This window comes from Siniperca chuatsi, linkage group LG1, assembly GCF_020085105.1.
Source record: "Siniperca chuatsi isolate FFG_IHB_CAS linkage group LG1, ASM2008510v1, whole genome shotgun sequence".
NCBI lineage: Eukaryota > Metazoa > Chordata > Actinopteri > Centrarchiformes > Sinipercidae > Siniperca > Siniperca chuatsi.
This window is the reverse complement of record NC_058042.1, coordinates 1,974,905-2,001,887: the sequence shown is the minus strand read 5'-3', so window position 1 is coordinate 2,001,887 and position 26,983 is coordinate 1,974,905. Positions and strand designations below refer to the sequence as shown.

Genomic DNA, 26,983 nt, shown 5'->3' with positions numbered 1-26,983 from the left:
CATTTACCTCCACCTCCTCTCCCCACAGTCCTCCCTCCTCCCCTTCTCTTTCTCTCTTACCTCTCTATGTGACATTTGAACCGAGGAACCACCACAATCTCAAAATCAAATCCTGAAGCAGTTTCAGCACACATCACCTGAGACGAACGCCTCTCAGCACTCTCTGATTCAGCGGGACGGGATTTCTGTAGATCAGCAGCCGAGGGGGCCTGGGAGTGAAATTCAATTTCACAGCTCTTCTGGATTTGTGTGCTGTTGCATAATTGGTGTTGAAATTGGTTAAAATAGAACGTAAAATCTTGGAGGGAAGAAAACGGTCTTCTCCAACATGGTAACAGACAGTTCGATCGTGTGCTCATCGCCTCAGAAAGGTGTGACAACATGAGAGAGCGTCCATTATTCACGTGTGCTAGTGCCTATCAGATAGAAATATTGGCTTTTTTGTTAAATAACAAAGACAGTTTCAGTTTTCAACAAGTCCTTAGATCAGCGTGAGATGTTTCTGATCTGTCACCTCTATGGTTAACGTTTGAAGTTTAGGCAACTAAAACTACATGAAGATGTGTTGTTTAAAGAAGTCTTTGTTTTGCGAACCAACCCTATCGCACGGCAAGAACATCGATATAGGACTATTTAGCAAAACACAAATTACGTCCAAAGACTATATTTTCGAGCGATTAGTCGATGAATCAATTTTTCCGACTGAAAAAAATGAATCCGCTACTTTGGCTATGATTAAGCATTTGGAAAATGATTAATGCATAGCCAGACTTCCTCACATTCCAGCGTCACAAACGTGAGGATTTGCTGCTTTCCTCTGTTGTCTCTCATGTCACTGTAAGCTAGATACGACTGAAGACGTCAGCTTGTGCTCCGACAAATTGGGTCAGACATTTTTCACTATTTTCTTACATCCTAGACAAAACCATTAACTGGATAATTCAAACAGTGATTGATTCAGCGATTATGGTCAATGATCCATCGTTTCTATCACACTTAGCTAGTCTGTGTCTGTGTCAAAAAACAAAACTAACACACTCAAGATGCATGTTTAAAAAACAACAACATACAACTCAAAGGCCCAAAGGCTTCACCCAGTGTGTGTGACATCGATTCAAATACAACAACAACTACTTGACGCTGGATTAAAAAAAAAAAAAGCATGAATCTGCGATCTGAAAAACATTTTTTCTTCTCGTCCTCTCAATAATGCTCCCACACACCTGTGCTCGTCAGTCTAACCTCCTGGGGGGGGGTCTGATCATGGCATGTGACAATAAGGTGACACCCTATAATGTTTTTATCTCTATAAAAAAATTGGGTCCAACAGTTTGACAAAACATTGTCTCAACAATGTCGACTTTCCAGGAAATAAGAAAGATGGCTCTGCTCTGATTTGGATGACCTTTCAGGGCTCAGCAATGAGGATTGTTGGGGCAAGTAAAATGCCACGTCGGGCAAGTAAATCTAGCATCTCGCCTGATCGGAGCGCAGTCAGCAGGTCAGACAGGCCGCGGTGGAGATTACTCCGGATGACGACAACTGCGCTCGTTAATGTAAGTGCAATAAAACCACTGCGAGTAAAAAGCCAATACTTTATCAATACACCTGTTCAACAAGCATACACATGTAGAAAGAGATGTTTTAATCTGCTCTGTCTGCAGCCTGATCCATGTTTACCGAGCACAGCGAGCTAGCTCGGCTAATGGCGAATTGTTACATACAGACAGCTTTGTTTTAGCTTGTTTGTAACTGTTTGTCTTAGTTTGCCACGAATCTTAACATGTAAATTCTTGTAAACTTAGCTGAGACAAACCAGCCCCTCCCCCTCTGCCAGGTAACCGGCCCCTCCCCCTCTGCCAGGTAACTGGCCCCTCCCCTCTGCCAGGTAACCAGCCTCCCCCACCCCTGCCAGGTAACCAGCCCCCTGCCCCTCTGCCAGGTAACCAGCCCCTGCCCCTCTGCCAGGTAACACCCCCCCCAGGAGGAGGGACTGATACGGACTGATGTTTAGAAAGAATGCAGAACAGACTTCACTCAGTATTTAATCAGGAATAAGATTTATTTTAACATTTTAGATTTGTTCCAGTGAGAAATTATTGAGTTTATTGCTGTTGTAAACACTGTTGCTGCTCTAGAAACAACATTTAGTTATAGGAGGGGGTGTCACACCGTTTTCAATATGCAGTGTTTGTAGCTTTGCATCTGTGACACACTGTGTTCTTGTTCTGATCCATTCACTTTATTTATAATGATTTAAACATGACCATTAACTTAGTTAACTTTAGTTTTTGTTTTGTTTTTTGATAACCGCTAGTAAATAAAACAATTCAGAAAGGGACAAGTAGATTTCTGACCCACTTGTCTCTCTGGGCAAGTGGGGAAAAACCCACCTTACCGTTGAACCCTGCCTTTAGTGATGTGACATTACAGCTGAATGTCAAACAAAGAAGCTCCAGAATCCGATTTTCCAGATTAGTTAATATAATATGACACAAAAGTTGTGTTTTGTCAACATGTCCGTCACTCTACTGCTCTGGGAAAGCAACAAACTGCCAACAGTTGTCCAAAAGGGGGCTCTTTGTAGCTGTTCCTTTAAAATTGTATCCCTGAAATGATGACTGAAGTTCTGCTGTAATGTACTGGAAAAGACAAACAATCCCACAGATCTAATAATCATGAGACGTCTATTTTATTTTACTTTTTTCTATCGCGATGTATATAGGTACTGGAGGTCTCGTGTCAACCGACTCCAACAAACTGGCCTGATAGAAGCTTTGATTCTGACATCCGTGCCCTGAGCTGACCTCAGACCAAGCCGTGTTTGAAGCCTGAAAGCCGGAGCGAGCCTCTGTCGCAGCAGCATTAATGTGTCCTGGACAGAAATAGCAGCATGTGACTCAACACATTAACAGAAGCCTGACGAGGTCTCGCAGCATCAAAGTGCAACGAGCACGCACTCTCAAATGCAGAATGTGGGCAGGAATACTGGCGCATCAGGAAAAGATGAAGTCCAGTCCACTTATGTATTAATGCGTTATCTTCTATCAGTCAGCAAGCGGTGTTATTTTGACTTCGTTTAAAAAATCACTAATACGACATTTCCTGGTATTCAACCCTTATTATTCATTTATTCATTAGGCACTGATCAAACAGAGTGCTTCACATTAAGTAACACAAATATGATTCTTTATTTTTTTTAAAAAAAGGATTAAAAAGACATTTAGAAAGAGAGGATTAAAAAATACAAACAAAACAAGATTTGAATTATGACGATGATTTCGATTGTGTGAGTCTTTCAGACTTTCTAGGTCAGAAATGAAATGTGATACGAAGATTATTTAATCCCAAGTTTTTCAGAGATTAGAAGCCTTGACTACAAAAATCCAGTCACCTTTTGGTCTTCAGTCATGATCTGTGGATGACCAATAAAGTTTTATTTTTAGATCTGAGATTGTGCTCCGACTGAAAAGGGGCTTCAGTTCATCTTGGTACCCTGCTCTGGTCTTCAACAGTGCTTGGGCTGAATCCGGCACACCTGGCTGTCAGACTCGCGTTAGAGCCGGCATGCTGACAGAATTGGCCAGAACTGCTAACGTGATCTGATTCCCAGCCAAACATCAGCTGCACTGACGTGCCTCAGCTGGCCACTGTGGGAAAGCCAACTTGCAAAGACTTGAAACTTGCTGAATAATTCTCGACAAATCAGCTCTTCCTCCCGCAACACACCGATTTCTGGTCTGTTTTCTAGACACGGCTTGAAACGGTAAGTTTGTGAGTTTTATTTTGAAAAGTGTGAGGTAGTCAGACAGGCTAACGTTGAAGCTAAATATATTTGCCTGTTTTCAACACAATGTACAGAGAGGAATGTTGCGTTTAGTCCCAGGTTAAAATAAAACCTAACCACCAGCTGTTTTTTACTTGCCTAAACGAAGACCCCGTTCAGACACAAACCCCCCTGCGATCTCTTAAAGTCTTGCAACAAGTGCTCCAAATTAATCGACCAAATATGTTTGTAATTGTCCTCCAGAGCGGCACACCGGAGCCTTTTCTGATCTGATGCCCCTCTCGGCAGGACATCGTTTGTCAATGCCTTTCGAAACCAATGTCACAAAAATAAGACGGGGACCTAAGCTGCCCGGTGAGGGGTCTGTTCTGTGACGGCTCGTGTTAGATGTCGATTTAGCCGATCGCACAGCTGTTGTCATTAATCTGGATTTATGTTGATTTAGTCAGACGGCATCTTGATTATAAAATAATTATTGAATCACCGCAGTACAGCAGCTTGTGAATGATGCGATGAAGTATTCATACCTGTTGTATTGTCTGACAACAGAAACTGAAAAATATGTAAATGAGTATTACAACACAGTATAGGTGATCACAGAGCAGCAGGGGACTGAACGCAGGTTTAACCAGCTGTCACTCAGCAGTACCCGGCTGTGTCTAGCCCACTCCTCACCAGGTGTTGGTTGGGATCCTGTTTTGTTCTGAAAAGAGGACGAAGAAGAGATTTAGCCATTTCCCTGTTGCTCAGGTGTTTCGCTCATGAGCTGGAGGCAGGGTGGGGTGACAGCGGTTTAGGTCAAATCGCTCCTGACCTATATGGCATGTGAACTGTGTGGTATTATGTGGATCTGTGACTCGTGTAGCTTTCACATCACATGGCTTCAGCCTGCTCTGCTAGACGTGGTCCTGCTGGTTGGGTCGGTGTGTGTGTGTGTGTGTGTGTGTCCTATGCAGAGCATGTCAGCGCTGCTGTCTGGTCCTGTTAGTGCTGACGGCCGACAGCCGTGACAGCAGAGATCCGCAGAGCGCAGCTTTCGAGGCGAGGGCCGGGAAGAGGCAGCAGTGAGCGTTACAGGGCAGTAGCAGCATGCGTGCATCATGGCCAGACTCTGACACTGTTTCTGGAGGTTTGGCTGAATCTGTAGCTCCTGAGAGAACTTTGAACATTGTCTGATTTCTTATCTTTATCGAGTGACACAGATCTGATCTGTAAAAACTCACTCAGATTTTTTACATTTCTGATTTGATCCAGCTCACGAGTACGGAAGTCCAGGACTAACCAAATTAAGTAAAAATCATTCAATGAAACAAACATTTTTTCTTGACTGTGTACGCATTATTTCAAGTTAAACATGAAATTCATCTCATTGACAAATAATTTTAGGTCTACTCCAAATCACAATCCTGCCTTATTTAAAATGAAATGTGAAATAAGCTTCTATGAGCCAGATCATTGTCACCGTACTAAATAAAGTTTACGTCCATTTGACTTTGAAAACATGGAGGACAACACCTGGGGCAGCATTTGCAAGGCTGCAAGTTTCATTCTTAAATATTTCTCCTTTTTTAAACCGTAAACTACATTAGATTATATAAGTGGATAATATGATGTCTTTTATGATTTGTGCATTAGTCATTCAAGGTCTGTTAAACATGTCATTGAAAAAGTCAACTCAATATTTCGTTGCAATGTTATCCAACCAAACACTGTTCAAATCCACAGAACTTTTGAAATTCTAGTCGAGATGCCAAAAATATTTTGTGGAAATGTAAATGAAATGATCAACAAGAAGACATCTGAAATGTTTTGAAATGTGATGAAATGGTGCAGCCAAAAGAACATGGAGTCTTGGGTTTTGATATTTCAGTGTAAGCATCATAAAGCTTCGATGTGGTGTTGGAACTAGCTGCCTGACTAAAACAGAACCAATTTCACACATTTATTGCATCACATCCATCCACAGCAGCAGAGCTGTGATGAAGCCCGACTGTTGAACCTCTCTTACCTTTTCCACGCAGACAACAACATCAACAAATCAGGAATGAATAACATTTTTAAGTAATGAACTTGCTCTGATTTAGTCATAGGAAATCATGAAAAAGTTTTGGACTTTTGGGACCCATGTGTAATCAGAGACATCATTGTCCATATAAGAGGAGGAAAAGACGGAGTGTGTGGGAGGACAGAGGCAGACAGAGCGACCCTGGAGCCTCAGATGGAGCATGTTATCGGAGCTGGGGTCAGGGAAAGAGCAGCTGGTAGTTCTGTTGCCTGCAGGCTCTCATTCTGCCTCCGCTGAGTTTCAGCTGCAGCTCCACCACATGATGGAGCAGCCATCGCCTCTAGGTCGCTGAGCTCCATGTTACAAGATTTCACTGCTGTTTCCAGCTGAGTTTCCGCCAGAAACACCGAGGACAGTTACACACAGGTTTACAGTTTGATCTTAAAGGGTCAGTCCACCCAAATCACAAACAACTTTATTTTCTCTTACCCTATAGTGTTATCTAGCCTTGCATATGGTGGCCATTTTAGGACATTTCAGACTCTGTTTGTCAGGTTCCACTCTGCATTGTCAGAAACCTTTCATCAGCTTCAGCCTAATGCTAATGCTAACAGCCTGCTAATGTATTTGCGTAGTGTTACAACTGAAGGTAACAGGACATCTGAGGCAATGGGATGTTGAGGTACGTGCAGCTTAAATATGACGATGCCAAAACTGAGTTTTATCTATTGAGGTTTTGAAATATTGACCTTTTGAATGCTATGCTGCAATGCAGATGACCTCACTGTGGTCAAGTTTTGTAATAAAAACTGTTAGTGAGGTCTGTGGATTATCCAGGGTGACTGAGGCATTGTTTCTAGAAGGACATGTTGCCGTTGAGGCTTTCAGATATCATTTTAATGCAGGGGCCTCAACGTACCGGCCATGGGGCCAGATGTGGCCCGTGAAACAAGTTCATGAGTAAATTTAACATCCCGTCCCACCCCATTTTGATTTTATCCCTGTATTTTATTTTAATCATTTAATTTTATAACAAGGCTGCAAAATTAGAGCACAAAAGTTTTGACAACATTTAGCAAGACACAACTTGAGCTCAGACCATCGGTACTCTGACTCACCCGCTCTGTAATTAAATTTAAGAACATAAACACGGTGATTGCTCGCAGTCATCTTACTCAATCATGACACAAGACAAAAATAATAAGTTACTTGTATGCATCTCCAGTTCTATAGGTACGAGTGTAGCATAATATACATCATGTACAACACGAGAATTGTTTTGTGTCTTAAACTACATGAATTGCAAATCCCAAGAAGGAAACCTCCCTGTTAGTTCAGAATGCAAAATGAGCTTTTAGCATGTAGTGATCTGGTCAGAGCCTTGGATTTTCATAGACAAGATGCAGTCGTAAAATGGTGGTTACTGTTGTTGTGTTTGGTGTAGTTGTCCTTGTTGTGATGTGACGACACACCTACTGTACTTGACCGATCACAGCTCTGCCACCAACCCGATAGTACCTGGAACTTGCTTTTAGTTTAATCTCCAGAGCCTAAATTAGCTCCTGGAACTCGTCCCCAAAGCAGGCAGAGAACGGTGGAAACAAAATATCCTGTGACAATGGATATAAACATGTTACATTTCAATAAGTTCCTGCAGTGGAAAAGGGCTAACAGACAGCATGGAAACTCCCCCATATGTTGCAGCAGCTTTGACAGAACTATGTTTTCTTTTTAGACTTTATGTTATCTTTCCAGAGGGAGGAGAGTTATTTGAAAATTTTTTGCAAGAAAGCAAGTTTTTAAAGGCAGGAGTCTCAGTAACTGGCCAAGCAATCGTAGAGTCATCTTTATCGATCGACATCCCTATAAACCCCCACAGATACATTTTGGTGTGTTTGCTCTGTAGGACATTATAAACCTGTATTTTTGCTCAGAAACTGCAGGTGAATATACAACAGCTGATTGCTTTTAATAGATTCTCAGTAGGACCTCTGACCCACTGTCCTGAAGCGGACTTTGTGTATATGAATCTGCTGTGTGTAGGCAGCCGGAGCACAGAGAAACCAACAGAAGAGCTCTTGTGAGTGAATCTGTAAACTGTGAGTCTATTGTCATATTATTTATACAGTCAGTGTGGGTGGGCAGCACAGAGCCAGAGGGCAGCACATGTTTACACTGACAGAGATGGAGAGAGATCCTCTCTGCAGAGCTATCACACACTGATCCTCTGCTTTCTGAATTTCGAGTACCGGTAGCTGGTCTTAGGTCTGTAGTTTTTTACCATAATTCCTTTTGGTTATGATGGTGCTGCCTGATCAACAAATAGGTAATGAGCAGTAAGATTTGTGCCTGTAGCAGAGGGATGTGTGTGTGTGCACTAGTTCTTCTATCTTTGTGATGATCGGTTCGACTTTAGACTTTGACAATGAGGACGTTTTTCAGGTCTTCACTTCTTCAAAGGGCTATGTTAATGGTCTCCCCTGCAAGGCATTAATGGTGTTTCACTCAGTTGTACACAGAAGAAGTTCTAATAGCTCAGAGAGATGTTCAAACCCTGGCTCATTTCTCACACAGCTGACCAATCACTGTGTGAGGTGGGTGTGAATACCCCCCCCCCCCAATCCGACGTGGGAAGGGTAGGGGGGAATGACCAGAAAGCGTAAATTATACTTTCTGCATCAACATTAGCTGTAAGGGTCTTCATGATGTAAATGTCAGCGTCAGCTCAGACTGCACGTGTGGACATGTCCGCCTACACAGAGCTAAAGTACAACTGCTTGCACATCTGCTGTCCATGTCTGTTTTGGAGGATAACTGGCCCTTAAGTCAATACTGTGTCCTCACAAGTGTAGCTGTGAGCTAAAGAATGCTCCAGCTTTCATTGTATACAGTTACACAAAATGGACCATTAACATGGTGGCATATCATGACCGAGGTTTCCAAATGGCGGCTGACTTTAACACGCAGTTCGAATTTTTCATGTGCATCTAATTCATTTTCCAAACAAAACTGAAAAATATGGTAATTTAATTTAAAAAGTCAAGTGTGCAGGATTTAGTGGCATCTAGCGGTGAAATTGCAGTTTGCAGCCATTTGAACACCGCTCGCCTCGCCCTCCCGTGTAGGAGAAACTACGGTGGCCGCTCAACTAGCGAAAGGCCCTATCTAGAGCCAGTGTTTGGTTTGTCCGTTCTGGTCAAGTTAGTTTTTCTAGTGCTAAAAATATCGGAGTAAAAAAAGATGTGGCATCTGCATCAAAGGGTAGCACAGCTTGAATAAAAGTGAAAAAACTGCTTCACATTATCGCATTTACTACTGGTATATGTATGTACGACATTTCAGTCATCAGCCTTCATCAGGTATACACCTGCTATAAATCTGATTATGGTCAGATTTTTTCACTTTTATTTAAGTTTTTTTCTTAAGTTTTAAATATTTTTGGTAATCTGCTTTTTAATTCAAAACTATGAGTCAGCTCAGTGTCTGTCCTGATGTCTCTGTGCTGAACGTGAAGCTGGACGGTTGTCGTATCGATGAAGCAGATAAGATTGGGAGTCTGCAGAGTTAAGATTTCCCTGGACGTCAGGAGGAGGAAGGATGTGCAGCAGGTGCGAGGGGGAAACCCAACTCCTCACCCCTGCCCTCCACTGTCCACAGACTCCCCTCACACCCACCACCTCCTCCACCAGACTCTTATGTTCGCCAAGGAAACCCAAACCCCGTCTTTTCACCTTTCTCCCCCTCCTCTTGTTTATGTGTTACCCGCCTGCTGTAACACCCCCCTGTGGGCCAGTAAACCTGACCTCTGACCCGTAATAAGGAGGGACGTGTTGGTGTTAAGTTGTCAGGTTGTCTAGAGGATGGTCACCTGACCCTCTTACACCGGCACAACTTGCAGCCAGAGGACAGAAGGCAGTAAAAAAAGATGTTTTTCATGGAGTAAATTGCTGAAAGTGTTGTTGACCTGCCGACCTCTGTTTTGTTAAAACCTGGTTTCATCTCAGAGGAGAAATAATGGTTCACACTGCAGTGCTTCTCTCTCTGCTTTGGATATAAAAAGTTAAAGATACAACAGAGATTTCTTTGTTAGCCACAGAAGTTCTGTCAGGGCCTCATGGGAGCTGCAGGTGTTGAATGCTAAGACTCATGGGATATGCTGTTGTTGGTTGTAACAAAATTATCGCTGTTTTATCTTTGTTAAAAGACCATACCAGTCGTTTTTGCAAGTTTCAGCTGCCTAACTACAACTACAGACTCTACTGTTTTGCTAAACCTTTTTTTTTTTTTTCAAATGCCTGATATATTGTTTTAGATTTTTTTTTTTTTTGTGGGTTTTAATGTTTTACCAACTGTTCCAGGTAGCCACTGGTTCCCATTCATTTTCATACAGTATAGCAGCCCTTTCTCCTGGATGTTAAGTTTATATTCTGTTAATTTGCAACAGATATAGCGGGTAAAATAAGTATTGAACACGTCACCATTTTTCTCAGTAAATATATTTCTAAAGCTGCTATTGACATGAAATGTTCACCAGATGTCGGTAACAACCCATGCAATCCACACATAGATGTCCATAAATTAAAGTTATGTAAAATAAAGTTAAATGACAGGGAAAAAGTATTGAACACGCTTACTGAAATTCATTTAATCCTTCGTACAAAAGCCTTTGTTGGTAATGACGGCTTCAGGACGCCTCCTGTGTGGAGAAACGAGCTGCATGCATTGCTGAAGTGTGATTTTGGCCCGTTCTTCCACACAAACAGTCTTCAGATCTCTTCTATGAACTCTGACCTTTAGTTCTTTCCATAGATTTTTAATTGATTGAAGTCAGGTGATTGGCCGGGCCGTTCCAGCAGCTTTATTTTCTTTCTCTGAAACCAGCTGAGAGTTTCCTCGGCTGTGTGTTTGGGATCATTGTCTTGCTGAAATGTCCACCCTCGTTTCATCTTCGTCATCCTGGTAGATGGCGGCAGATTTTTATCAAGAATGTCATCCTTCATCCTTCCTTCAGTTATATGAAGTTTGCCAGTACCAGCTGAGAAACAGCCCCACACCATGATGTTTCCACCTCCGAACCTCACTGTTGGTGTGGTGTTTTGGGGGTGATGGGCAGTGCCATTTCTCCTCCAGACATGGTGTGTATTATGGCATCCAAAGAGTTCAGTTTTGGTCTCATCTGACCAGACCATATTCTCCCAGTATGTCACAGGCTTGTCCAAATGTTGTGCAGCAAGCTTTAAACGAGCTTCAACATGCTTTTTCTTCAGTAATGGAGTCTTGCTGCGTGGTGAGCGTGCATACAAGCCACGGCAGCTGAGTGCATTACTTATCGTTCTCTTTGAAACAATAGTACCTGCTAATCCCAGGTCCTTCTGAAGCTGTCCACAAGTGGCCCTTGGCTCTTGAACAACTCTTCTGATAATTCTTTTCATTCCTCTGTCAGAAATCTTGCGAGGAGCACCTGGTCGTGGGCGGTTTATGGTGAAATGATGTTCTTTCCACGTCCGGATTATGGCCCCAGCAGTGCTTACCGGAACATTCAGAGGTTTTGAAATCAGTCTGTAACCAATGCCATCAGTATGTTTTGCAACAATAAGGCTGCGAAGGTCTTGAGAGAGCTCTTTGCTTTTACCCATCATGAGATGTTTCTTCTGTGACGCCTTTTTATAGGCCATCAGTTGGGACTCAACCAGCTGATATTAATTTTAACTGACAATTACTGACTGTCTTGGCTTTCCAGGCCTTTTTGCACCTCCCTTTCTACATGTGTTCAATACTTTTTCCCGGAGTCATTTAACATTATTATACAGAACTTAATTTATGGACATCTATGGTTTGATTTCTTTGCATGTGTGGAGTTGTTACCAACATCTTGTGAAAATTTCATGTCACTAACACCTTTAGAAATATATTTACTGAGAAAAATGGTGACGTGTTCAATACTTATTTTACCCGCTGTATTTTGAAAGAAAAGTTATGCTGCACGGATCACATTTTCAGCATAATGAGGAAATGCTGGTAATGAATGCATCAGTATCATCAAATGTTCACTGACAACACATTTCTTTTTCTTTTTCCTGCAATATCTGCGTGTAGCAGCTGAAGCATGATTAAACTGTTTTCGGTTCTGTTTAGGCACTCACAGAACTTGGTTAAGGTTCAGGAAAGATCATAGTCTTGGTAAAATATTGAAAAAGTCAAAAGTGACGCGAGGCACTAACATTTAACCAAAACCACTATCTTTAACTAACCTTCCGTCTAGTCCTTTTGTGGCCTAAAACTAACCACACATTGGATGTGAGCCCTGGTCTCCAAGATCAAAGTCTAGCACTTGTACACCCACAGTCCACCCTGACTACAACTAAACGTATTTGGCTAAACAAATAGTAGTTTATTAACATAACTTCTAGGAGACCAGGTTGCAATATGCAAATAAATTAGCATAAAACTTAACATGTTTTGTAATCCATCAGTGAACATCAAGTCTCATAACTATAATGCAAGTTAGACAAAAATTAATGAAGACTTGATCTTCTCTGTGATGGATTACACAAGCAAGTTTCAAGAGTCTGATATTTGACTTTCATATCCTCAGAAAATTAATGGAAACCAATGTCTTCCAGAAATAGCAAGAAAAATACCTTCAAAATTGTGACGCCAGCACGGTTTGCAAAATGGTAAATGTGATGTGAAGTGTAGTAAATGAGCTAAAACATGCCAAATCTGTGGTATGGTCCTTTTTAAAGGGTAAGGTTGGCATTATTCTATATTTGTTACTGTCAACAAATCCCTCGACAACGCCCAAACCAACAATGTGTTGGCCCATCTTGCAATACTTTCTGACTTCCTGTCTGTAGCTGTCAGCTCCAAGCCCATTGGTTCCTACTGAAGACGTGAATATTAAAAAACACCTCATAAATATATAGTGTTTTAAAATAAAAGGTTCAATCATTTCCTCAAACAGCTGCTCGCTGTAGTTTTTATCAAACAAACAGGAGGAAATAGTGCGTTTGTTGGGGACTATTTTCAGCGGCGGATGAATCCACATGTGGTGCTGTAGTGAGTGTTTGGGGCAGCAGGACGGTGTGTGTGGGGCTGAGTCAGAATAAACTACAGTGTGTGTGTGTTCATGGTGATGAAGGAACAACAGAGCAGCTCACTGATGTGTTTTAATAGTTTCTGGACAACAGTGGAGGAAGAAGATCCATCAGGCTGAGGATTTGGCTCTCTATAGCCACAGAATGACATTGTTTTTCTAAACAAGAGTGCAATGTCTGTCATACCAGCCGTGTGTCACTGAAAATAACCTGGAATAACCTCATAAAAAAGTGAGGATCCAGGTAGAGCTTGCCCAGAGCTCTGCGCACAGTTTACGTTACAGAAGGTGATTACAGACGTTCCTGGCATTGCTCGTGTGCGGTGTAGACTTTCCCCCGAGGCTACGACTTCAGATAGAGCATGAGTTGTTTCCGGAGAAGAGCTAAGCGCTGCGGAGGTGCAGTCGGTTCTCAGCCTTCCTGCTGATCCACTCCACTGATCTGTCCTTAATGAAGCATCTATCAGCAGAGCTTCGTTAGCTCGGGCATGCAGCCTGCTCCAACTGGTTCTCGACCCAGCACCGCCAAACACTGTAGGTCTGTGTGCTCTGTCATTACAGAGCACTCACCTTCTTGTGATGCATTTTACCTTCATGCCTCCAGGCACAGAAAAACAGAGGGTGAGCCAGGGTGAATTCACTCCGAATGAAATCATGTTTGGCAAATACAAAGCTACAAGCAAATACCAGTACACTGCAGGTACTCCATGTGTTTGTTTAATGGCGTCTATACCAGGTCAAGAAGTGTGCAAGTCCCAGCCAGAGGAATTCAACATCAAAGGCCAGTTTCCTGGACAGGTTATATATTAAACCAGGACCTTTTATCTAGAGTGGTTAATCCTGGTTTAAATTTGAAAATTCACACACCGTAGTCAAACAGTAACTAAACCAACCACCAAAAGAACATGTTCATGAACACAACGCCGAAGACCCCCTAAGGTTTGTGTGTTGGTGACAACAATGCAAAACTGAACTCTAGCAGGAAAGTTATCTCCACTGTGTTTTCTTTACATATGAAATGTGCTCAGAAACTGATTTCATGAAAATGATTCAATAGGTTGCTCCCAAGTACATGCCTGGCTTGTGTGATACTTACTGGTCTTCACTGAAAAGGTCCCAATAATTCATGTGTGTCCACTGACAAGCATGTGACATTAATCTAAACCTACCATTTTGGAAGTTTAATTTAAGTCTAAACCGAGTCCCAGAGTAACCCTAATCTTTGGTTCAAGATAAATCCAGGAGTATTCCAAAACAGGTCTGAGAAAGCCAATTTGAGTTAATCTGGTTCGGAAGGTCACTTATAGGTCTTGAAGACCTTTTGTGGCATTTAGGGTCTTACTGTCATCTGCCAGTTAGCACAATACAGGTTCATTCACATGAATGACATTTATATTTGTGTTTTGTCTGTGCTCTTCTAGTTGGGAGTGGCAGTGTGAACAAGGTGATGTCAGGTACTCACTGCACAGATGACAGTTGTTGGGCTGAGATTCCACCGTCAACCGAACTAAAATAACAACAACCAACAAGAAATTTGCTAACATGAACACAATGTCAAAAAGATGCCTACATGGGGCGCACCAGATGCTCACCAGGTGCAACATGGCGGCCTCCGTGGAAGGGGACCCGCTCCCTCTGTAGATATAAACGTCTTATTCTAAAGGTAACGAAAACACGATTCTTATTCTCAGATGATTATACACGAATTAAAACATACTTATAAATAATAATAATAATATAAATATTCCATTTCTGCCAATAGATCCTCTTAAATGTTACACAGTGGACCTTTAAGTGTAGAACTAGACTGTCATTGTTGACCAGTTGCAGGTGATGGTGCATTGGTTGAAAGTGAACAATGCTGTGCAAAAAATGAATCAAAAGGTCGGCGAGCCCTCCTGCACACACTGAGGCAACCGAATCCAAATGCTTCTTTTTTTGGTCTCAAAGACTTTTGCATTCCACAGCTCAAAAAACCCACAAAGCTCTTCTCTATTATTCCTGACAGTATGTAAGATGACACCACTCTGTTCTCCCTCTCATTACTCCTCTTTCCACCTTTCTCCTCCCATCTGTCTGACGGAGCTGAACTCGTTTCGGTAAAAGCCTGGAGAGGAGAGGGGGCTGAAATCGGAGCCGTTCCCTCTGAAGTGGAGGCGATTTATTGCGTGTTTGTGCACAGGGAGAGGGAGGAGCAGTGGGAGGAGAGCAGCAGAGGGAAGGAAAGGAGGGCATGAAGCAGCGACAGAGGTTGAAGAATTGGGACAAAAGTCTGCCGAGAGAGAGAAAAGAGCTCTGGAGTTTATTGTCGGAGCAGGAGCGCTCTGAAAGAGGAGGATTAGGAGGAGGGGATGAGGAGGAAGAGCGCTCGGTTCTCTCTGCAGCTGAACTTGGACTTGTAACCACATGTTTAGATCACATGGAGCGCAGGAAAGGAAATATCCAGGTAGGACGACAGGTCAAAGGTTGCTGCTCCTTGTTACTGGGTCACTTCGTGTGTGCCTTGAAGGTTTTTGTATTCACTTGTTTCTCTTCATCTATTAGTTTGATTGAAGAAACTGCAGAATTACATAAAGCACAGTGGAATAGGACGACTGTGAAAAGGTGTAGGAGTGGAAGAAATATGTATCTCTCTGTGTCTGTGTGTGTGTGTGTGTGTGTATACAGGAGTAGCTATATTCCAGCATGTCCTCAATCTTCCTCCATTCAGTCTTTGTAGTGCAGATTGTCGATCTCTCAGCTTCTCCTCGTCAGGTTTCTGTCAAAGCTCAAGCGACTGCTGACTTTTATTTATCTGTTTGCCTTTGAGATGTTATTACAAGGCATCTTTACACCTGCCTGCTTCAGTGTACCGTAGGAGGTGGTGGTTTTCTTGATGCGTGCTGTGATATCTAACAAGCAGACATGCTGTTTTACCTTACCTCCGGTGGTCTCTATCCATGCAGATAGTTTTGGTTTAATTTGTCCAGATTTCTACGTCCACCGCACTACAATGGAGATGAATGGAATTTAGTTGGTGGTGCTAACAGCATTACAAAATCACATTTTAAAAAAACTCAACAGCAACGTCTCTTTCTGAAAACGGTGTCCCCTGACTCTGGATAGTCCACAGGTCTCAGTTTTCATTGGAAATATTTCTCTGGTAGAAAGTAGTTCCATTGAAAACAAGATTAGCTGTTGAGTCTTTAAAATGTAATATATCACTGCTCCCTGGGTACTCCTCCACTCCTGCAACATAAACTACTTCTCCAAAGGCCATGCACATGCTCAGTATATTTCAAACACCTATTGCTCCCCCAAAAGATGGCTACGCATGCAACTTCCAAAATACAATAGCAGGAACCAAAGGGAAGTCAGGGGAGTACAAAGTGTGCAAAGTTTTTACAGCCACATTTTAGGTCTACAGTCCATTTTAAGAACAATCTGAATGTCAAAGATACCTGAAGCTTATAACTAAATGATTAATAAAAATCATGTCCATGGAATATTTAAAAAGTGCTTTAATTAAATGTTGTTTCATTAACCATGTTTAAAAAAAAAAATGAAATTGCATTTCTTATAAGATGTGTAATTGCCCAAATGCACATATTGTACTTGTTGGATTGGTCATTGGCATCTTTGTCTTTTTATACTTTCTTCTCATAATAATCATAATAATAATAATAATAATAATAATAATTATTAATATTATGAGAAACTTTATTTGTATAGCACCTTTCATACAAGAAATGCAGCTCAAAGTGCTTCACATGAAAAACATAAAATGAACATTGAAAACAGGGATAGAACGGCATAATTAATGTAAAAGAAGATAATAAAATAAATCCTCTTGATGATAATAATAGTAAAAATAAAATGATGATGATGATGCATAAAATCATGTAAAATACAGCATTTTAAAAGTATTCTTTGAGTGCAGAGTTTCCGGCTTGTATCAGAAGGTCACAGCTAATTAAAGGTTAAAGTGAAGAGAGAAGTTTTTAGCTTGCTTTTTAAAAAATATTTAGCGAGCTGGATTCCCTGGTAATAGGTTGTGGTGTTCCATAGCTTTGGGGCGTAATTGAAAATAATAATAATAACTTGGTATCGTATATCTCATGTAAAGATGCAGGCCAAAGTGCTTCACAAGACATAAACAACAAAGGCAATAGAAAGAAGAAAGAAAATAAAACGGTTTGATAAATGATACCAGTAACGTCCACCCAAATTAAAAATATAGCTCTTTAATTTATTTTTAAAAACACAAAGGGAGTTTGCTGTCCTGAGGTCCAAGAGGAGGCCGTTCCACAGTTAAGGGCCATAAAAACACAAAGCAGCCTCACCGGATTTCTTGTGGGACACTTAAGAGCTTATTAGGAAAGTATAAGGTCCACATATAACAGAATAAAAACAGATAATTATATAAGACTTATACAACAATTGAACAAATGACAAATTCCCCATAAATGCACGCCAATAGAACAATAACATCTTTCTATGAATTAAAAATATTCGATAGAAACAACCAACCCCCTGACATAATGACATAACATGACAAACATACTCATAACAATGACACTGTTTTGCTTAACTACTTACACTCTTGCTTGGAAGTATGATTTCATAAGCCTCTTAAAGCAGCCTCAGCGTTCACATACAATCTGGACGATTAGTGCACAATCCTGTTGACTGAATGAATAATCATCGGAGTGATTTAAGATAGAGGAGCTTATTGAAGTTATGACTGCTCTGTGTGCGTTATGTATGTGCTGTTATCAAGCTGACAATAACAAGTCAACAGGATGTTAAAAGTAGAATCTGCAAAATCTCCAACAACAGCAGTGATATTGTGAAAACCTGTGGTGTATAGTGTAAAATGAGAAAGGTGGTGCAATTCATCTGTGGGAAACAGACAAAGGGAGAGAGAGATCAGTGTATCATTGTGAAGGCCTGCCTGTGTCTGTGGGACTGCAGGGAAATGAAATGAAAAGGTCGTCCCCGGTCACAAACCCGCTAATCCCACCTCAGCTTACTCTGATAAATCACAAAGACATACACACGACCTCACAGAGCGGGCCAGTATGCCAACAGCAGACTCAGACGAGCACGCCTATATGAGCTAAAGGAATCAAATTAAAATCAGAACCGACTTATTACAGCAACTCATTCCTGTCAGAACAAAAAAAAAACCCAATTGAGGACAGGAAGTGTTCAGAGAAAGAAATGTCAAAGTGAGAGTGAATGATAAGATGAGCTATATTTGACTTATGAATCTCTATGATGAAATATGGATCTTCTGGAATAACCTGCTAGGAGGCGCAAGGAAAGAAATTAGCAGCTGGGCCCTTTTTTTTTTTTTTTTTAAATGATCCTTCAAACATATTAAGGTATTGGCTACATAAAGCTCATAACATATGAAGAAGAAGTGTTTTACTTTGCTACATGCGTATTATTTTTAGAGAAACAAAAATCTACCAACTGATATGTATGTTTTATCATGACAGTAGCAGAAAAGACTTGGAGACAATAAATGTACTTAAATCAACACGAAAAAGAATTATTAACTCTAACTCTAACAGGCACTAAAAGTAGTCTATCAGCCAAACTCCACAGTGAGTCTCCACAGGCAGGAATAACATGCTAACAGGTTAGCTTGTTACCAGTCACCACCCGCACTGATTAAAGTAAGCTAAACTTCAAAGCTTATCTAAAACTGTATTGAACACTGGCTTACTTACATTGGATTCAATTTGATTGCACTTTATTGTCAGATTCCTCTAAAATGTGTCTTGTCACAAGCCAACTCTGTTTCCCACACACAAACAGAAATATCCATCCAATTTGTCAACTTTTCGTCATATCATTTGATAATATAATAATATTGTATTATCGCCTTACAGAATTTTGCAGTCAACATTAATGATTTCATGATAATTGTAATTAAATGTTTTTTGCATACAATTCCCATTTTGTGATATTATACTATATTAAAGAATATTCTGGCCTTTGCACCCAAAGCTCTGTTTTTGATTTTGTCTTCGATTTCATCACGTTTCCTATTTTCAAAAATGTTACATATGCACTTTTCATTTGGTGTTTTAAATGAAGGAGTTTGTATCGTTATGTCTATTACGTCTCCTCACCTTCACTATAATGGAGAGTATCCAGAGGAGTCGTGTGTTTTCACAGTGCTGAAGAAAAGGTTTGTTCCTCCTGAACAGCTGCTGCAGAGCTCTGATGTTGGTCAGGGGAAAGAGGAGCCGCAGCAGGCGTTTGATGAAAGCAGAGTCATGAAGCAGAGGGAAAATAGGGCAGGAAGATGCTGAAACATGATAAACAGCAACGCTGGAGGGCAAAGGATGGGAGAACAGGCAGTTTTTCACACGTTGGCACTGGGTTTTGACACCGTCGGTACGCAGAAATCCTGAAGATGATGTTGGTAAACAGAACAGAGCAGCAGGTTTGTGATACTGATGAGAAAAAATAAAGAGTTTCCCCTAAGGGATCAATAAAGTATTTCTGATTCTGAACAAGTCCAGGTTCCTCTGGACAGAGTGCTTAGTCATTGTTATATAGGAGCTTCCACTCGCTCTTAAGTTTCTCTTTCACTTCCTGCTTGAACAAGATATCCCACCAGACCTTAGGCAGACTACTATGATGATTTTCAATCACGATCACGTTCAAGTTTAATAGTATCGATGCCAACCCAGTAGGTCACAGCTGTGTTTTTGATTCATGGAGAATATTAAGAATAAAATGGAACTTGATGGGGGGAAAAAGCCATTGAGTCTGGTTCTGTCAGGTTTCTGCCTCTTAAAGGAAGTTTTTCCTTGCCACTGTCGCCAAGTGCTTGCTCATGGTGGGATTTGTTGGGTCTCTGTAAATAATATTATAAAGAGTTCGGTCTAGACCTGCTCTGTAGGAAAAGTGCAGTGAGATAACTTCTATTATCAATTGGCGCTATATAAATAAAATTGAATTGAAAACGTGAACAACAGTGTCTCAGGTTCGGGGGGATTCTGGTCTTTTTTGGATTTAGCCTGTTGGTGAAATTTTGGACAGTATTATGAACTTTGTCTTCTCATGTCAGGGCAGTCTGAGTGAGTCAGTATTGATCCATCCATTAGTTGATTGCTGATTGTTTTAGGGTGTGATTAGTTAGTGGGTGGGGTATATGACATTGGCTAAGTAATACTTGGCGTGAGTCCAGTACTAGGCTACTGTTTAGGTCTCAGTATTTACAGTTGGTTCACTAATTACTTAACCATGATGGACGGAGTGATAATGAAGCAGACAACATGTCTTCAGACTCTGGACTCTGACAGCACAGTTACAATGGCTGATTTTAAAACAGTCAGATGTCAGCTGGCTTGAACAAATAAACATGAGTCTTGAGGAGTTCTTAGGCTGTTGGAATGCACAGTGGGGCTTTGAGCTAAATGCTAACATCAGCATGCTAACATGCTCACAATGACAATGCTAACATACTGATGTTTAGATGGTATAATGTTTACCATGTTAACTCATCTGAGTTTAGTGTGTTAGCATGCTAACATTTTGCCTTTCCTGAACCAAAAACACAAGAGCAACAGTATAAGGAATGGATTGAACATAACATACAAGCGCTGACATGCCACTAGCTTGCTTAGTAAATACAGTAGTAGCCTATTCACTTCACTTCACAAGGCCAAGAGTTAGCATATCATTAGCTAACTACATTATTTCGTGGGGTTACAAACTTAGAAATTAGAAAATGCTCCGTCCAGCACTGCGACGTCCACTGTGTGGGAGCCACTTCTGGATGCTATTAGAGTTTACGCTAATGTTAGAGGCTCTGGCCCGTCGATTTAACTCAAAAACTGTAGGCCGGAATTTGTCTCTCTATAAACTTCTGTCCTGTCTACCTGACTAACACGTTTCAGCTTTTCAAAAAGCCTACAGGTTCTCTCTGGAGGGTGACGAAGGTCTATGTGTGGAACATTTAAACAGAAAAAATATGACACTCCCACTGGGCTTAATTTAAATGATCAGAAGCTGGGAGGGATAGTTAGATTACTGTATATCAACACAGTGTGTTTGCAGCAGCGTGTCGAACATGTATGAATGTGAGGACAGTTTGTTCACGGCTGAAAAACAGCGACACCACGAAGCTTCTTTTGGTTTGTGCTCATTTGTTTGAGAGAGAGAGAGAGAGAGAGAGAGAGACAGTGGTGATCGAGCGACCTAGAGAGTGAATGAGGAGAAGGAGCGCCGGTAACATGACTTTCTGATTGTTTCACATCAGTTTCCTTAAGCACAAATAAAGACCCCCACACATCGTAGCAAAGCCTGATTTGGTCTGAATATGGCCTTTTTGTGTGTGTGTGTGTGTGTGTGGGTCAGTGAGGTCAGTGAGTGGAGTTGATTACCCGTCTCCATCTCTTATCTCCGTTCTTCTCTAATGCAGGAAGCGCCTGCTGATTATTCCCTTAATCAGGACTATGTCCTGTGTGATTAGTTTGGTGCTAAAAACCCCTTCAGTTTAAATGGGGACACGTCCGCTGGACCAAAGCACTGCTTTCAGTTTTTTAATTGCATTATCATACTGTATGTTTCCCCTGTAGCCGTGACTGACATGATTCAGCGTGAGGAGAGACACCCTGCAGTTACAACCCCAGGAATCAAGGAGATGATCTCTTTATAAGGGGTTTCTCTCTCTTTCTCTCCCTAGTATCGATCTGTTGAAGCTTATCCTGCGTAGACCTTACCATGAGACGACCCCGTTTACTTGCCAGGTTTCCGTTCAAATTAAGCACTAATTTTAACAGAATTTACAAGAAAATGCAAACTTGTGTGTGTTTCCATCCACTACTGCTATGTGGCTATTAGTGGTTGGTGGAACTAATAACTAGTTCTCCTGCCGCTGCCATTAAAGCATCGCAGAAGAAGAGGACACAGCGAGATGACGTCATTAAAAGCTCAGACGATGGGAAACTATGTGGGAAACATGATGGAAACATGACGTTTCTGTTAGTTTCATGTTCATTCTCTCAGCTCTTCAGGCTTCATGGACGTCAGCAGTTTTTCACTCAGTCTGTTTCCATTGGACTTTGTCACATTTTGCTTTTATTGATACACCAAGATTTCCCCCTCAGCCAAGCGCTATATATATATATATAATATACATTTATTTTTCTCCTTTCGATATTTTAAGGGTTTTTTATTTTATATTCTGCATTTCCACTCAGGTTTTTTTATGTGCAAATTGAAAATGAGTGCTGGATAATATTAACCCAATATTGCGTTGGTGCAATATATTAATACAGATCTTCTCATCTCACTCTGAGACAACGTGAACAAGCATTTTCTCCAAATGTTGAACTATTCCTTTAAACCCGTGGGTTGACTGGAAGTCCTAATATACATTTGTAGCCATGTTAGCAGTCCACCATTTTGTTATATCTCAACAACTGTTGGATGGATTTCCTTGGAAGTTGGTACAGATATCCATGGTTCCCAGACAATGAACCCTAATGACTTTGGTGATCTTCTCTTTATGCAGTAAATGTGAACGTACATCTCCTTCATTTTGCTTTGATTTCTTTTGTGGTTGAATGAAAGTAAATGATTTTGGGGTCAGTAAATACTGTAAATTACAGGATAACTGTTTCAGAAGAAACGGGCTGAGCACTCACTCTGTGTGTTATCCTTTAATTTATAGCCATTAGACAAAGTTATTTGTTGTGCCTCCACCCCGGTGCCACCCACGCAGCCTCTGCCGTCCCTCCAGTGCTGTTCTCAGCTCTGATTAGATGACCGAGGAGGCTGCAAACCGCCGCAGTCCTCCAACGCTTCCTCCTCATATCGGCGGCCGAGTCTTTTGTTTTTACGGCTACAATTAGAGCCCAGAAGTGTAAGCATTTTGTGCAGCTCCTGCAGAATCAACAAAAGCTGCCTATTAAACTCCTCTTTAGTAGCACTGTCCCTCACTTTTATATCCTCGCTGGGTTTATGAGTGTTGGAGGCTGAAAGGCCAATATACCTCCGCATCCCACAACTCAGCCCGGATCTTAATTACTGACTCCTTTCTCTTCTCTTTTCTCCTGTCCTCTCTATCACCTAAATCTTCCTTTATTCTCTTCTCTATTTCCTGGCTTCTGTCTTTCCTTTCCTCCTCCTCCTTTACTCATCTTTCTTACCCTTTCCCCTCTCCTTTCTTTCCTTTCCTTATCTTTCTCTCCTCACGTCTCTTCATCCTTTCTCTGTTCTTTCCATCTCTTCTTTCCTCGCTTTTCCTCCCATCTCAGCACCTTTCATTGCTCTTAATGACATACAGCGCATACATCAACCTCACTAATTAACTCATAAATCATCTCACTGTACTTGGAAAGTTTAAACCTCTGGCAGTGTTGGAGTGGATTTCTGCAGTTTTACAGTCTGTCCGTTTACACGCACATTTACAGCATATAATGACGTTAACTAGAAATTACATTTAGTTTATAAAGCTTTTGCAAATTATCAGTCTGCCCCCAGGTTTCTGGCCACAGAACAACACTTGACTTATTATATTCACATAATGAAAATCCAGACACAATATATATATATAATTTTTTTTTCCAACTGATCATTGAAACTGTCGGTCTGTTTCTGATTTGTTTACAGAGAATCTGATTGTGATTCCTTAACATCATCAGAAAGCATGTTAACTCAAAGTTACTGGTGGTTGCTATAGCGAAAGACCTGTCAATCATTTTTGAGATTGAGAGCAGGTTCCATTCCTGTGTTTTGGGTAGTGGGTTAGCTACCCTTTAGTTTACTGTTTGATCCTGATTGTGATGTAAAAGACAATCTGCAAATTGTATTACATCATTAGTTTCCTTTAAGTTTAAGTTCATTCTTGACCTTTTGAGCTTTCCTTCCTGAAATGTCTCCATGTTGAGTTCCAGAGCTGCTGGGAAGATGACAGATGATGACAGATGATGACAGATATTCAGATTATGTTGATGTTGTCGTTTCTAGCTGCAACATTTTTCGTCGTTCAAAAATCATAAAAGAAGAAATCTGTCGAAGGAAAGGCAGAGACCAATTTCAATGCAGCAACAACAAAAAAGTTTTAACCAAAGAACATGGCCACAGTCATGGACATGTGTTCAAATTATACAATAGTTGGTAGCAAACTTCTTCAAAAAGCATTATAGAGAAGGGCAGAAATCACATACCAAAAAACTTTAAAATACAAGCTTTACTAATACTGCAATGTTCATAGGACCATGAAAGCGGAGTTATTCTCCGATCAGCATCACCAGTACAGGGGATAAAGGTTTGTCCAGGGTGGCATCAGAGGAAAACAATGGATCTTCCTCTTGGTAGCAGCAATGTACTCATCACATAAATCTCCCCATTAAATTGTGGCATTTGTTCTGTACGAGTGGAGTGGTTTTGTCCTGTTGGTGGCGTTAAGTGGAGGCCAGGGAGTCACCAGAAACACTAAGGCTCATCCTCTGAAGACCAGGAAAATGCACGGCAGATTTCAGAGCAACTGGAAATCAGAATCAGAAATACTTTATTGATCCCCGTAGGGGAACTCTTTGGGGATCAATAAAGTATTTCTGATTCTGATGTCACCAAGTTACTTTAGGTGTCACTCAAACATCACAGATGGTGATAATGACACTAGAACAGCGGAGTCAGATCTGAGGTTGATTTTTATTTCAGCTGTTCCCTTCGCTCAGTTTTTCATGAAGGGCAGTAAGAGGTCACCTTCAGGTGCTGCAGAGGAAGCGTCTGCATCAAACAGCGCTGTGTTTCCCGTGTTTTAACATGAAGCTGATTCAGCTGCTGAGGAGAGAAAAGAGCCACGATGGCAAAACGTCCTGACAGAGACATATGGAGCAGGACCTTGTCCTCAGTGTAAAGACAGTGCTGTGCTTCATTTTTAAGATCTACGCTCAGTTATCCTGCAGCTGATGACTGACATGTTAGAAAGTTGTTTGTTTCTTTAAAAACTGGTAACATGATGCCTTAAAGTCAACAGACTGTTATGTTCTTTATTTAGTTAAAAATTTTTTTAGCCAGAAAGACGGAAAGCCGAGGCCTCTCTGCTGTCTGTTGGAGATGTTTTATTTAAACTCTGAAGGCCGACTGTGTTTTGTCTCTTTCTCATCTTGCTGTTTTCATCAGTCATCTGCACTTCACTGTTTCTCCAAAATGCTCTTAGAAACAATACATCACCCAAAGCATCTCCCAAATACACAAGGCCAGTCAGTAAGTGTGCTGTCTAACAAGGTTGATATTCATTGTTGTATTGAAGCATAAAACATGGAAAAACACAGATCCTTTGGGCAGGATGTGCTATTAGTCCTTTTGTGTCTTTTTCATTGCATTGAAACATTTCCAAAACACTACTAATATAGAAAAATGCTTTATTTTACAGTCATTTTGTAATAATTTCCGTGGACGTTCAGTGACGAGAACTACATAATCTGGTACCAATTAAAAGTGAAATACTGTAGACAGAGTTCAGTTGGTACATTTCCACCTAATTAATTCCACTTGGTTGCACCGTAAAGTCTTTTGGTCAGTGCACAGCAGGTCAACTGAACATACAAAAATGTGTAATTTGCAAGAATATTCAACATTTTCAATTCAATATATATGACAAATACAGTTTCCAGTGATAAATTAAGAATGAATAAATGTTTACTTGGGTTTAAATGGAGCAGAGAATTTCTCTTGAAATAAACTTGAAAGAAACACAACTAAATAAACTCAACTGTCTCAGAAATCTCCTGCTGTGTCTCTCGTTTCTCTAATAAAAGCCAGTTTACAGAGTTCCTTCCAGGAAAGTTCCTAGAAAATCAACAAGAGGTTACAGACTTTTTTCAGAATAAAACAAAGAAAATCGATAGCTGACAAAGACTCTCACCACAAGCTTTGTTTGGCAACTCTTCTGGAGATTTCGATCATATCACATGATCTTCCTCAGCAGATGGGGTTTGCTCAGTTGTCATGAAAGTATGTCAGTTGTCAAGAATTAACTTTCAGTCTCAACTTTTAGCCTGCATGGAAAGAAGTCCTTAAAAAATTGGAAATTTGAACATCTATAATTCCATGACACAATGTATCTGCTGATGAAGACCAAGTGATATGACTGAAAACTCAAGAACAGCTAATTAATGGATCTCGTGGTGAGACTGTTTTGTCAACTGATGTTTCCGAGGCCAAGGCCAAACTTTGAATCTCAAATGAAATATATATTTTTGATGTGACACAACAGGATGACTTCATTGGTTAATCAAAAACCAATTAGCAAATATTACAAATATGTCATTTATCAATTTTGTCATATTTCCACGTGACAAAACTTACCCTCACAAAAATTACACAGATACATTCATGATACAGGCACATGTATCAGAGATGGGAAAGTCAGCAGCGCATTATTAGTATGTTGGTGTTTTTAAAATGTACATTAGGTTACAGTTTGGTGAAACCATCATTAATCTTGAACGTTTGTCAGAGTTTTGTTCTTCTCAGCTGCTGTATTCTCAGACTGAAGCGTGCCAGTGTTGTATTCATCCAAAAAGCAGACAGAAACCAAATGAAACTTCTTAACTCAGTGTGGATTAAGCTGAAAGTTTCCTTCTTACTGCTGTAAACTCACTCTGTGGTGTTTTCTGTTGGCGGCGGTTTCTCGTCTCGTTTCCTTCAGGCTTCTGTCTAATTAAAGTGGGATTAATGAATCACATTGTAAAACAAAGGCAGACCTGCTCTAACCAGGCTCAGCTCACAGAGGGAGGCGGACTGACAGTGGGAGGGTTTAGAAAGCTGTTGCAGCTTGTTCAGGATTTTCTCCTTTTCAGGTTTTCCATGTTACAAACGTGACACTTATTGATTCCCTCTTTCAGTTCAGTTCAGCCTCATTAGACTGAAACAGTTTAGGATCATTTGGTCTCATCTGCAGAGTGACTCCCAGAGACATTCTCACTACCTCTTCTTATTAGAAAATGGTCATTTACTTTATTTGATTTAATATTTTAGACAGAGGTCAAATACAATCTCTATGGAGTAGACAGACAAACTGAACAAAAGGAAGAAGTGTTGTAGAGACTGAATAAACTGTTCCAAAGTGTTTGAA

At 40.8% G+C, this 26,983-nt stretch overlaps 1 protein-coding gene across 5 annotated transcripts in view; it reads left to right on the top strand.

The window, feature by feature from the left end:
* The window catches only part of LOC122873289 (LARGE xylosyl- and glucuronyltransferase 2), a 91,949-nt gene that overhangs the window by 39,112 nt on the left and 25,854 nt on the right, over nucleotides 1-26,983 (top strand). Inside the window, exon 1 of one of the 5 annotated variants that reach the window (XM_044189823.1) lies at nucleotides 15,129-15,334. The exons of the other annotated variants lie outside the window; for them this stretch is intronic. The gene's annotated coding sequence lies outside the window, so the exon portion shown is untranslated. Of the gene's footprint in view, nucleotides 1-15,128; nucleotides 15,335-26,983 lie in introns of those variants that run through there. 5 annotated transcript variants of the gene reach the window in all.